This window comes from Bombina bombina, chromosome 2 (genome assembly GCF_027579735.1).
Source record: "Bombina bombina isolate aBomBom1 chromosome 2, aBomBom1.pri, whole genome shotgun sequence".
NCBI lineage: Eukaryota > Metazoa > Chordata > Amphibia > Anura > Bombinatoridae > Bombina > Bombina bombina.
The window spans coordinates 98,144,770-98,156,794 of record NC_069500.1 but is presented as its reverse complement, the minus strand read 5'-3'; the positions used below and the strand labels follow the sequence as shown (position 1 = coordinate 98,156,794).

Below are 12,025 nucleotides of genomic sequence, written 5' to 3'. Positions count from 1 at the left end.
CAGCCATTTGTCCATATTTGCAGAATTTCACTTAGCCCCGCCCGAAAACCAGACACGCCCACTGACCATGAAAAATACATAATCCCGCCCACTATCTACCTATGACCCTGCCCCCTGACTTGCACTCCCCAACATCCTGAGTCCATAATACCTAGCCACAAATGTTGGGAGTAGGGTTGCCAGCTGTAATCCACAAAAATACTGGGCAATCTGCTCATGACTGGACACAATGGTAGGTGGGGGTCACACAAAGTTCTACCTTAATCCCTACTCTTGATTCCAGATGTATATTTTTCCCAATTGACCAGTTGTTTTACCCCTTGACTGGCAGGTATATACAAATCAATCATTTTAAAACACATAAATTAAAGTGATTACACCGTCTTGCGTGCCCACCTTCTTTCTGCTCTATATTTTTAATGAATTGAGGCACAGGAGTATTTTTGTGAAGATTTAATTGTACAACCTGCTAACATACTGGCTTGTCCAGTCAAATACAGGTCACCTGGGAGGAGCTATGTTAGTGTCCACCACAAATCCTATAATAGTTCATTTGTTGGGAGGGCTGGAGTATTTAAATCGTAGTTGAAAGATTATAATTCTTTTTTTCTATATTTTATGCCTCAATTGAAACTGTATTTGCTCAGAAATGTTTATTCAGAAACAAATGCTCATCGTCCAATTAAAATTGTTTACTCGGGGAGTGACTTATTTTTTTAACGAACGGTAACAACTTCACTGGTTTCAAGAGGACATCTGTTTTTCTATTGCCCCTTAAATACAAGTTTAAAATATTCTAATAATAATATTATTATATTATTTTTTCAATTTAAATATTATGAAGCAGAAACTAATTGGGTGTAGCTTGAACTTATCTGTTTTACACAAACAACGATTATTTTTTACAAACGATTAACATAAATCTGTAGGAGTAGATAACTTGCCTTACATGACAGAAAGAAAGCTAGCTGTGACACTAGTGGGAGTGAACTAAACTCTCAGGACCAGGAAGTGCTTCCAGCACACTGAGATCTTCCCGTGACAAGTTGTGACTTACAGAGGTGGTTGTATGGTTGAGACTAGATTCTATCCCTCTAAAGGACATTGTCCTTTCTGAGAATGGAATTTAGCTCACTCAGTGTGAAAAAGCTAAATCCCATACTGCTAAAGGACATTTTGCCCCCTAGTGGTCATGTCCTGTATAGGGATGGGAATTAGCCCGCTCACAGTGACAAAGATAGATCCCATACTGCTAAAGGATATTTTTGCCCCCTAGTGGTCATGTCCTGTATAGGGATGGGAATTAGCCTGTTCAAGTTGACAGAGCTAGATCACATATTGCGAAATTACATCTTGCCCCCTAGTGGTCAGGTACTGTATAGGGATGGGAATTAGCCCGCTCACAGTGACAAAGATAGATCCCATACTGCTAAAGGATATGTTTGCCCCCCTAGTGGTCATGTCCTGTATAGGGATGGGAATTAGCCTGTTCACAGTGAAAAAGATAGATCCCATACAGTTAAAGGATATTTATGCCACTAGTGGTCATGTCCTGTATAGGGATGGGAATTAGCTTGTTCAAGGTGACAGAGCTAGATCACATACTGCTAAATGACATTGGCCCCCTAGTGATCAGGTCCTGTATAGGGATAGGGACAGAGCTAAATCACATACTGCAAAACATGTTGCCCATATACAGTTTGCTTATACTGCTGTTTATTGTCCCATCTCTTATAGTAACTGTGTTATAAGATAGGTATTTCAGTGGCATTTTAGTACAGAATGATAACTTTTTATTATACTAATATGCCCTATTAAACTTCAAACCTTAAAAGATTCCTCCAGAAAGGACAGAGTGAAGCAGGGCAGATAGTAAGCAAATCAGGGCATGGTCAGGTGGTCCTCAGCAAAACAGGACATTTATAAGGGCTGGGAGAGCTGCAGCAGGGACTTCAGGTTATTTTGCCCCCTCATCAATATGACGCATAGGGATTATAAGTGGTGAATTCTCTGTAATGACCATAGAAGCCGCTAACATTTACACATTAAATAGAAGACAAGTGGATGAGACAACCCTGGAGTTCTTCAGGCTTTAAAGGAACATGAAACCCAATTTTAAACAACTTTCTAATTTACTTCTATTATCTAATTTGCTTCATTCTCTTGGTATCACTTGCTGAAAAGCATATCTAGATATGCTCAGTAGCTGCTGATTGGTTGCTGCACATAAAGGCCTTGTGTGATTGGCTTACACATGTGCATTGCTATTTCTTCAACAAAGGATAGCTAAAGAATTGAGCAAATTAGATAATAGAAGTAAATTGGAAAGTTGTTTAAAATTGCATGCATTATCTGAATCATGAAAGTTTAATTTTGACTAGACTGTCCCTTTAAGGGCTCCATTTATTAAGTAGTGTGATAACTGCTGCTTTTTACAATATCCATCACCTCTGAGTTGACAGAGAGAAATCACCCTGAGCACGCTTGCTTGGGGTGATTGACAGGCCCTTCCCTGCGGGAAGGGGGTGTCAGTACACACTCGGTAAATTTTGGTACATACAAATAGAGGACATACAGATTCAAGTTTAGAACCCTGTCCACACGGCCAATAGTACACCTGGCCCTTTGTCTAAACGATCATTTCTCAGCTAAACCCCATTATTCTTTGTATGTATTTAGAAGGTATTAGTGTTTCAATGACATATACTGTATGCACCCCATGCACCAGCAATCAGACACCACCCTGCTCAGAGAGACTGTGGCATCTTGTATGAAATAAATTGGGTCAATATTCAACAGGGCTCTGTCTTTAAAAAGGTGCCATGTTTAAATCTTTGTGTATAAGGCATAAACAGCATATGTGCATATGCTGCTGATATAGTGATGACAGAAACATTATTTTGTTAATACAAGTCTATTGTAAAAAAGTGTCTGTGAAAACCAAAATGCATCACTGTAATGTGTCTAATTGTATGCTAGCAGGTAATGGAGTTGTGCCTTGCATGGTTTCACTATTTTTTTATTCTACCCTTGTATTGATAAGACCAGTAATGCATCACTGTAATGTGTCTAATTTTATGCTACCAGGTAATGGAGTTGTACCTTGCATGGTTTCACTATTTTTTAAATTCTACACTTGTATTGATAAGACCAGGATATCATATAACTTGTATTGATAAGACCAGTATATCATATAACTTGTATTGATAAGACCAGGATATCATATAACTTGTATTGATAAGACCAGGATATCATATAACTTGTATTGATAAGACCAGTATATCATATAACTTGTATTGATAAGACCAGTATATCATATAACTTGTATTGATAAGACCAGGATATCATATAACTTGTATTGATAAGACCAGTATATCATATAACTTGTATTGATAAGACCAGGATATCATATAACTTGTATTGATAAGACCAGTATATCATATAACTTGTATTGATAAGACCAGTATATCATATAACTTGTATTGATAAGACCAGGATATCATATAACTTGTATTGATAAGACCAGTATATCATATAACTTGTATTGATAAGACCAGGATATCATATAACTTGTATTGATAAGACCAGTATATCATATAACTTGTATTGATAAGACCAGGATATCATATAACTTGTATTGATAAGACCAGTATATCATATAACTTGTATTGATAAGACCAGTATATCATATAACTTGTGTTTAGAATGTTCTCTTCGCCAAGTTAAAATCCCTTCTACATGTTTATTGAGATTATGTATTGATAAGACCAGTATATCATATAACTTGTATTGATAAGACCAGTATATCATATAACTTGTGTTTAGAATGTTCTCTTCGCCAAGTTAAAATCCCTTCTACATGTTTATTGAGATTATGTATTGATAAGACCAGTATATCATATAACTCATGTTTAGAATGTTCTCTTCACCAAGTTAAAATCCCTTCTACATGTTTTTCAGATTATGTATTGATAAGACCAGTATATCATATAACTCATGTTTAGAATGTTCTCTTCGCCAAGTTAAAATCCCTTCTACATGTTTATTGAGATTATGTATTGATAAGACCAGTATATCATATAACTCATGTTTAGAATGTTCTCTTCGCCAAGTTAAAATCCCGTCTACATGTTTATTGAGATTATGTATTGATAAGACCAGTATATCATATAACTCATGTTTAGAATGTTCTCTTCACCAAGTTAAAATCCCTTCTACATGTTTATTGAGATTATGTATTGATAAGACCAGTATATCATATAACTCATGTTTAGAATGTTCTCTTCGCCAAGTTAAAATCCCTTCTACATGTTTATTGAGATTATGTATTGATAAGACCAGTATATCATATAACTTGTGTTTAGAATGTTCTCTTCGCCAAGTTAAAATCCCTTCTACATGTTTATTGAGATTATGTTCCTAGCACTGACTTAAAGGGATAAAAAAACATTTTTTTTTTCTTTCACGATTTGGATAGAGAATCCAATTATAAAGAAATTTCCAATTTACATCTACTGTGATATTTGCTTAATTGTCTTGGTATCATTTCTTGAAGGAGCAGCAATGCTCTACTGGGAACTGGGTGAGCCAATAACAAGAGGCATATTAGTGCAGCCACCAATCACCAGCTAGCTGACAGAAGTGAATTGCTGCTCCTGTGTACCTAGATATGCTTTTCACCAAATGATACCAAGTAATGAAGCAAATTAGTTAATAGAAGTAAATAGGAAAATTGTTTATAACTGCATGTTCTGTCTGACTTGTCAGTTTACTCTTTCATTAATATCAGCCCCATTTGAATCATCAGACTATAGCAGCAGTAAGGCAGCTTTTCCCAATAAAGGCCACAAACCAAACAATACTGTAAGTTTATTTTTACATTTCTCTACATATAAACATGTGATTGGTTTGTCCATTTATATTTTGATAGCTAAGTTTGCTTGTGTATAGAGTCTATAGTATGCTTGTGTACAGTGAGTCTATAGTATGCTTGTGTAGTTACTCTATAGTATGCTTGTGTACAGTGAGTCTATAGTATGCTTGTGTAGTTACTCTATAGTATGCTTGTGTATAGAGTCTATAGTATGCTTGTGTACAGTGAGTCTATAGTATGCTTGTGTAGAGTTACTCTATAGTATGCTTGTGTATAGAGTCTATAGTAAGCTTGTGTACAGTGAGTCTATAGTATGCTTGTGTAGAGTTACTCTATAGTATGCTTGTGTATAGAGTCTATAGTATGCTTGTGTACAGTGAGTCTATAGTATGCTTGTGTAGTTACTCTATAGTATGCTTGTGTATAGAGTCTATAGTATGCTTGTGTACAGTGAGTCTATAGTATGCTTGTGTAGAGTTACTCTATAGTATGCTTGTGTATAGAGTCTATAGTAAGCTTGTGTACAGTGAGTCTATAGTATGCTTGTGTAGAGTTACTCTATAGTATGCTTGTGTATAGAGTCTATAGTATGCTTGTGTACAGTGAGTCTATAGTATGCTTGTGTAGAGTTACTCTATAGTATGCTTGTGTATAGAGTCTATAGTATGCTTGTGTACAGTGAGTCTATAGTATGCTTGTGTAGAGTTACTCTATAGTATGCTTGTGTATAGAGTCTATAGTATGCTTGTGTACAGTGAGTCTATAGTATGCTTGTGTATAGAGTCTATAGTATGCTTGTGTACAGTGAGTCTATAGTATGCTTGTGTAGAGTTACTCTATAGTATGCTTGTGTATAGAGTCTATAGTATGCTTGAGTACAGTGAGTCTATAGCATAGGAGCACCAAAGGCTAAAGTAATCTATCAGGGCTATAAAAGAAACCTGCAACAGATAATGTTGCAGTGGGCCACTTAAAGACAAAATATACAAAAAAAATGGTGGCCTATCTAACAAATAAACATTTGTTAGATAGGCTTGTATTCTTCATTGGCGAGTTAATTCCCTTGGTTATGGTTTTTGCATTTGTTTTTACTTTTACAGGCTGAGCATATCCTGGTCCTGTGACCACTATTTGTTATACCTAGCTGTTCCGCACCACCAAGGCTGTTGCAGCACTATTAAGGACACCATTTTAGGATATTATCTCAGTAAATTCTAAAGGACAATATTCAGGATCCTTTCACTTATATGTTCTAAGAACAGACTGTCACTGGGATTATTAAAGACACTCATCAGAGACGCTTTTTGTACACTATTTTTGCATTTTTCAATTAATCATTTTTTGCCCCAAGAGGGGCGTTTATTCACTTGGGTACCCACTTGACTGTATTATTGTACATTGTATATCTGCCAATGTCTGTTATTTATTTGTAACTCACTATATCTGGCACATAATTTGCACCTTAAGGTGGCACACACTTATCACAGGTCCTAAGTTATCTGCTTATGCTTAGCCAGATTTAGTAAACTGTATAAATATTTCTGTTTTTTTTATATCTGCTACAATTAAATATGTTTTTATATCTGCTACCAATATTTATTTGTTAGATAGGCCACTATCTATTTGTTAGATAGGTCACCATTTTTTGTATCTTTTGTCTTTAAGTGGCCCACTGCAACATTATCTGTTGCAGGTTTCTTGTATAGCCCTGATTACTTTAGCCTTTGGCCCTCCTACTCTGTCACTTTTTCCCACGTAATTCGCTGGGTCTTTTGTTAGGAGGTCCCTTTATAGTGAGCTTGTTTTCTTTTCCGGGCGTAGTCAATTACCCCTGTCGTTTTTTTTACAGTGAGTCTATAGTAGTGCTTGTGTACAGTGAGTCTATAGTATGCTTGTGCATAGTGCGTCTATAGTAGTGCTTGTGTATAGTCTATAGTATGCTTGTGTACAGTGCGTCTATAGTATGCTTGTGTACAGTGAGTCTATAGTAATGCTTGTGTACAGTGAGTCTATAGTAATGCTTGTGTATAGAGTCTATAGTATGCTAGTGTATAGTGCGTCTACAGTAGTGCTTGTGTATAGTGAGTCTATAAGTAGTGCTTGTGTACAGTGAGTCTATAGTATGCTTGTGCATAGTCTTATAGTATGCTTGTGTATAGTGTGTCTATAGTAATGATTGTGTATAGTCTATAGTAGTGCGTCTATAGTAGTGCTTGTGTATAGTCTATAGTATGCTTGTGTATAGTGCGTCTATAGTAGTGCTTGTGTACAGTGAGTCTATAGTATGCTTGTGCATAGTGCGTCTATAGTAGTGCTTGTGTATAGTCTATAGTATGCTTGTGTACAGTGCGTCTATAGTATGCTTGTGTACAGTGAGTCTATAGTAATGCTTGTGTACAGTGAGTCTATAGTAATGCTTGTGTACAGTGAGTCTATAGTATGCTAGTGTATAGTGCGTCTACAGTAGTGCTTGTGTATAGTGAGTCTATAAGTAGTGCTTGTGTAGTGAGTCTATAGTATGCTTGTGCATAGTCTTATAGTATGCTTGTGTATAGTGTGTCTATAGTAATGATTGTGTATAGTCTATAGTATGCTTGTGTATAGTGCGTCTATAGTAGTGCTTGTGTATAGTCTATAGTATGCTTGTGTATAGTGCGTCTATAGTAGTGCTTGTGTACAGTGAGTCTATAGTATGCTTGTGCATAGTGCGTCTATAGTAGTGCTTGTGTATAGTCTATAGTATGCTTGTGTACAGTGCGTCTATAGTATGCTTGTGTACAGTGAGTCTATAGTAATGCTTGTGTACAGTGAGTCTATAGTAATGCTTGTGTACAGTGAGTCTATAGTAATGCTTGTGTACAGTGAGTCTATAGTATGCTAGTAGTGCTTGTGTATAGTGAGTCTATAAGTAGTGCTTGTGTACAGTGAGTCTATAGTATGCTTGTGCATAGTCTTATAGTATGCTTGTGTATAGTGTGTCTATAGTAATGATTGATCCTACTCTGTCACTTTTTCCCACGTAATTCGCTGGGTCTTTTGTTAGGAGGTCCCTTTATAGTGAGCTTGTTTTCTTTTCCGGGCGTAGTCAATTACCCCTGTCGTTTTTTTTACAGTGAGTCTATAGTAGTGCTTGTGTACAGTGAGTCTATAGTATGCTTGTGCATAGTGCGTCTATAGTAGTGCTTGTGTATAGTCTATAGTATGCTTGTGTACAGTGCGTCTATAGTATGCTTGTGTACAGTGAGTCTATAGTAATGCTTGTGTACAGTGAGTCTATAGTAATGCTTGTGTATAGAGTCTATAGTATGCTAGTGTATAGTGCGTCTACAGTAGTGCTTGTGTATAGTGAGTCTATAAGTAGTGCTTGTGTACAGTGAGTCTATAGTATGCTTGTGCATAGTCTTATAGTATGCTTGTGTATAGTGTGTCTATAGTAATGATTGTGTATAGTCTATAGTAGTGCTTGTGTATAGTGCGTCTATAGTAGTGCTTGTGTATAGTCTATAGTATGCTTGTGTATAGTGCGTCTATAGTAGTGCTTGTGTACAGTGAGTCTATAGTATGCTTGTGCATAGTGCGTCTATAGTAGTGCTTGTGTATAGTCTATAGTATGCTTGTGTACAGTGCGTCTATAGTATGCTTGTGTACAGTGAGTCTATAGTAATGCTTGTGTACAGTGAGTCTATAGTAATGCTTGTGTACAGTGAGTCTATAGTAATGCTTGTGTACAGTGAGTCTATAGTATGCTAGTGTATAGTGCGTCTACAGTAGTGCTTGTGTATAGTGAGTCTATAAGTAGTGCTTGTGTACAGTGAGTCTATAGTATGCTTGTGCATAGTCTTATAGTATGCTTGTGTATAGTGTGTCTATAGTAATGATTGTGTATAGTCTATAGTAGTGCTTGTGTATAGTGCGTCTATAGTAGTGCTTGTGTATAGTCTATAGTATGCTTGTGTATAGTGCGTCTATAGTAGTGCTTGTGTACAGTGAGTCTATAGTATGCTTGTGCATAGTGCGTCTATAGTAGTGCTTGTGTATAGTCTATAGTATGCTTGTGTACAGTGCGTCTATAGTATGCTTGTGTACAGTGAGTCTATAGTAATGCTTGTGTACAGTGAGTCTATAGTAATGCTTGTGTACAGTGAGTCTATAGTAATGCTTGTGTACAGTGAGTCTATAGTATGCTTGTGTACAGTGAGTCTATAGTATGCTAGTGTATAGTGCGTCTACAGTAGTGCTTGTGTATAGTGAGTCTATAAGTAGTGCTTGTGTAGTGAGTCTATAGTATGCTTGTGCATAGTCTTATAGTATGCTTGTGTATAGTGTGTCTATAGTAATGATTGTGTATAGTCTATAGTATGCTTGTGTATAGTGCGTCTATAGTAGTGCTTGTGTATAGTCTATAGTATGCTTGTGTATAGTGCGTCTATAGTAGTGCTTGTGTACAGTGAGTCTATAGTATGCTTGTGCATAGTGCGTCTATAGTAGTGCTTGTGTATAGTCTATAGTATGCTTGTGTACAGTGCGTCTATAGTATGCTTGTGTACAGTGCGTCTATAGTAATGCTTGTGTACAGTGAGTCTATAGTAATGCTTGTGTACAGTGAGTCTATAGTAATGCTTGTGTATAGAGTCTATAGTATGCTAGTGTATAGTGCGTCTACAGTAGTGCTTGTGTATAGTGAGTCTATAAGTAGTGCTTGTGTACAGTGAGTCTATAGTATGCTTGTGCATAGTCTTATAGTATGCTTGTGTATAGTGTGTCTATAGTAATGATTGTGTATAGTCTATAGTATGATTGTGTATAGTGCGTCTATAGTATTGCTTGTGTATAGTGCGTCTATAGTAGTGCTTGTGTATAGTCTATAGTATGCTTGTGTATAGTGCGTCTATAGTAGTGCTTGTGTATAGAGTCTATAGTAGAGCTTGTGTATAGTCTATAGTATGCTTGTGTATAGTCTATAGTAGAGCTTGTGTATAGTGCGTCTAGAGTAGTGCTTGTGTATAGTGCGTCTAGAGTAGTGCTTGTGTATAGTGCGTCTATAGTAGAGCTTGTGTATAGAGTCTATAGTATGCTTGTGTATAGAGAGTCTATAGTAGAGCTTGTGTATAGTGCGTCTAGAGTAGTGCTTGTGTATAGTGCGTCTAGAGTAGTGCTTGTGTATAGAGAGTCTATAGTAGAGCTTGTGTATAGTCTATAGTATGCTTGTGTATAGAGTCTATAGTAGAGCTTGTGTATAGTGCGTCTAGAGTAGTGCTTGTGTATAGTGCGTCTATAGTAGCGCTTGTGTATAGAGTCTATAGTATACTTGTGTACAGTGCGTCTATAGTAGTGCTTGTGTATAGAGAGTCTATAGTAGTGCTTGTGTATAGAGAGTCTATAGTAGTGCTTGTGTATAGAGAGTCTATAGTAGTGCTTGTGTATAGAGAGTCTATAGTAGTGCTTGTGTATAGAGAGTCTATAGTGATGCCGATGACAGTTTTGTAGGAACAGAGAAATATTTATTTTGTACAGAATAAATAAACATTTATAATAATTTCTACATCTTTGTTTATAGTCTATATTCTCCTCAATGTGTTATGGATCTAAGGGGGATTGTGATTGTTCAGGACAAAACTAAATATCCTCACAATGCATAATATGGAATCAAAGTATGAAAACACGTATTAAAGGGACATTCCAGTCAAAATTGAAATGCCCTCAGATGAATTACATCCTTGAATAGAAACATATTTGCAATATACATGTTTTGGCAAAAATGCTTCTAGTAAACGGTATGACTGTTTTAGTTTTAACATTTTTCTCTGCACGTGCATGTGAGGCATAGCTAGATATTCTCAGTTCAACAGTATTTTAAATACTGCAGCTGTACAGAGCATCAGTGGGGCTTGTATTACGTCAGCAATTAACATATTGGGTCATTACCAGATGGTACAAGCACCTTAGGCTCTCTGAGCAAGTGTTGTGTATAAAATGCTGGTGCACGGTGCATACTTAAATACACTTTTGAAACAGCTATACCTTTTATTAGAAGCATTTTTGCTAATACATCTATATTACGGAAATGCTTCTATTCAAAACTTGAATGCATCCATGCGGATTCCAATTTTGTCTGAAGTGTCATAAAATGCAATATATTTAAATTAATCAAAAATAATAAAAGGGACAGTCTACTTTGTGCCTCCTTATCTCAGTGCATTTTGAGTTTTTCCACAGCTAGACAGTGCTAGTTCAGGTATGCCATGGAAATAACATTGTGCTCAGTCCTGTGGAGTTATTTATGACTCATCACAGACTGGCTAAAATGTTAGTCTGTCAAAAGAACTGAAATAAGGGCCAGTTTGCAGAGGCTTAGATACAAGACAATCACAGAGGTAAAAAGTATATTAATATAACTGTGTTGGTTGTGCAAAACTGGGGAATGGGTAATAAAGGGATTATCTATCTTTATAAACAATAACAATTCTGGTGTAGACTGTCCCTTTAAAACAACTAATGTAAGAGTAAAGTTTTAATCTCCATAAAAGTAATGGTGCAGCCATATTAATAAATAATGACAGTATATTGTAAAGTTGTTTAATTGCACATTATTAAACATTTTATATCACAAAACTAGTGTTTAATGCATATTTAAAATGATATCACTGATAAAAGCATTTATTTCTAAAGACTTAGGAGCAGGGGTCAGTAGGAGTGAGTCTCAAATGACACTTGAGATACGACTCCAATTAGCTTCAACCAGGTAGAACAGGAACACAAATCTCATCAGGATTTTTCAGCAGGTGTATACTTGGTACTTTGCTGATATATATAACGCACATAACACACAGTTTATTTTATTCTTATAGAAGTGCATTTTCTGCTGAACAGACAAAAACTTGTACATCTTCTTTAGATCTGTGAAGAAGAAAAAAAATGTTAAACACAAATATAATATTCTACTACCTACCCTCCATACTTACAACCACCCACAAACACAACTTATTTACAGTTTATGAGAGAGTGACAGCAAAAGAAAGCTGGAGACAGCAAGGGAGAAAAAGCAAGAAAAAGTGAGATAAAGAGAGTGACCACACTAGAGAAAGAGCAAAAGAGAAAGCAATGGAGAGAGGCAGGAGAGAGGGAGAGAGAGAGAGAGAGACACAGAGAGAG

The 12,025-nt window shown here is 36.3% G+C and overlaps 1 protein-coding gene and 1 long non-coding RNA gene across 3 annotated transcripts in view; one reads left to right on the top strand and one right to left on the bottom strand.

Moving 5' to 3' along the window:
• Positions 1 to 12,025, top strand: part of AMACR (alpha-methylacyl-CoA racemase) — a 204,943-nt gene that overhangs the window by 14,278 nt on the left and 178,640 nt on the right. The window contains exon 1 of one of the 2 annotated variants that reach the window (XM_053701188.1): positions 1,029 to 1,071. The exons of the other annotated variant lie outside the window; for it this stretch is intronic. The gene's annotated coding sequence lies outside the window, so the exon portion shown is untranslated. Of the gene's footprint in view, positions 1 to 1,028; positions 1,072 to 12,025 lie in introns of those variants that run through there. 2 annotated transcript variants of the gene reach the window in all.
• LOC128648488 (uncharacterized) overlaps positions 11,436 to 12,025 on the bottom strand; it is a 10,241-nt gene continuing 9,651 nt past the window's right edge. The window contains exon 2 of the long non-coding RNA XR_008400604.1: positions 11,436 to 11,770. This is a non-coding gene — a long non-coding RNA (uncharacterized LOC128648488). The remainder of the gene's footprint in view (positions 11,771 to 12,025) is intronic.